Consider the following 2184-nt stretch of genomic DNA (forward strand, 5'->3'; position numbering starts at 1 on the left):
AATTCCCTGCCATTAGAATAAAGTCCATTCTGCTCTCCCTGCAATCTGCATGATCCAGTTCAAAGTTAAATTAAAAAAAAAAAAAATAATAAATCCCGACCTGTGTGAATGTTGCAATCGCGTGATGAAATCTGTAAATCTATTTTTAATGTCTCATTGCTGCTCTAGCTGAACGAGGCAAGGCGACGGCTCCACGGCATTTGCTTCATACACTTTTTTTTTGGATTCTCATGCACTCGATAAATATTCACTCTGCAGCCTTTGCATTTCCAGTACTGCAGGACCCTAAAATAGAAGACAAGTTTTTCTTTCCCTCTTTTGCTTTCTGAAATTCCAACTTGACTCCGGGATCTCTCCAAATCAAATGTGAAGCACTAAACGCTGCAAGGAGAAAATGATTCAAATTAATACAGATGCCAGAAAAAAAGGATTTGAATCCCAAACACGCAGCTATTTGCACTGTTTTTAGGAGGTGACAGAGAAGAATACTTGATTTCATTTCACATTTAAAATATTTGCAATGTTAATTCTCTGGGTGGCTTGTTTTTATTAGGAAAATATTTGAACATTGCTGGAAAGATTCTCCCAAATCATCATCTTTACAGAACACTTCTTGGGGGATCAGTTTGTGCTTTTCATTCTGATGTGGGATGGAAACAAGCTCTGAAAGTCTGGAATTTTCTGTGTAACAAACCCTTCATTTTTCTGACCAAATTTCCTTTGAAAAATCCGCGCATGAAGCACTCAAATAAATCCTGCTGTGGTCACTTGGGAGTCATCCCACGACAAGTCGGGCGCTGCCTCTCCCTCTTTATCACTGTTAATGTTATTCCCCCGGTCACAATTACAATGAATTCCTCGATATTTGGCGCATACAAAGATCACATGTGTGAGAACAGCCGAGAAAACCGGAAAGGACGGCAATTTATCCCGAGGATAAATTCCGAGTTATTGATTTATTCCGATAAATTTCGACGTATCCCAAACTCCCGGATTTTCCGGGGCGGACAGCCCAGTAAGGGGACACAGAAGGGACCCCGCGGATGCTGCGACATCATCGCCACCTTGTCACACGGCCCCGCAGGGCCGGAGGTGGCAGAAAGGGAAGTTTTAGCATCGTTTCGGGTACCCGAGACTGTGATTAGGCTGGGAAAGGGCGATGGTTTCAGCGCCCAGAGAGTTTGGGGCACTTGGGGCAGCCCCCTTCTGTCCCCCTCTGTCCCCTCCTATCCCCCTTGTCCTCCCGTCCCCTCCTGTCCCCTGCTCTCCTTTGTTCCCTCCTGTCCTCCTCTGTCCCCGCTGTCCCTTCTTTCTCCTGCTGTCCTCTGTCCCCTACTCTCCTCTCTGTCCCTCTCTATCCCCTCCTGTCCCCTGTTGCCTCCTGTGCTTTGTCTCCTCTGTTCCTCCTGTCCCCACTCTGTCCACTCCTGTCTGTCCCCCTGTCCCCTCGTCTTTGTCCCCTCTGTCCCTCTGTCCCCTCCTGTCTGTCCCCTTGTCCCCTCTTATCTGTCCCCCCTGTCCCCTTTGTCTGTCCCCCTGTCCCCTGTCTGTCCCCTCTGTCCCCCTGTCCCCTCTGTCTGTCCCCCCCTGTCTGTCCCCTGTCCCCTGTCTGTCCCCTCTGTCTGTCCCCTGTCTGTCCCCTGTCTGTCCCCCCGTCTATCCCCCCTGTCCCCTGTCTGTCCCCTGTCTGTCCCTGTCTGTCCCCTGTCCCCTCTGTCCCCTGTCCCCTGTCTGTCCCCTGTCTGTCCCCTGTCTGTCCCCCTGTCTGTCCCCTGTCCCCTGTCTGTCCCCTGTCTGTCCCCTGTCTGTCCCCTCTGTCCCCTGTCCCCTGTCTGTCCCCCTGTCTGTCCCCTGTCCCCTCTGTCTATCCCCTGTCTGTCCCCTGTCTGTCCCCCCTGTCTGTCCCCTGTCCCCTGTCCCCTGTCTGTCCCCTCTGTCCCCCTGTCTGTCCCCCTGTCTGTCCCCTGTCTGTCCCCTGTCCGTCCCCCTGTCTGTCCCTTGTCTGTCCCTTCTGTCCCCTGTCCCCTGTCTGTCCCCTGTCTGTCCCCTGTCTGTCCCCTCTGTCCCCTGTCCCCTGTCTGTCCCCCTGTCTGTCCCCTGTCTGTCCCCTGTCCCCTCTGTCTATCCCCTGTCTGTCCCCTGTCTGTCCCCCCTGTCTGTCCCCTGTCCCCTGTCCCCTGTCTG

Source organism: Sylvia atricapilla, chromosome 16 (assembly GCF_009819655.1).
Source record: "Sylvia atricapilla isolate bSylAtr1 chromosome 16, bSylAtr1.pri, whole genome shotgun sequence".
Lineage (NCBI taxonomy): Eukaryota > Metazoa > Chordata > Aves > Passeriformes > Sylviidae > Sylvia > Sylvia atricapilla.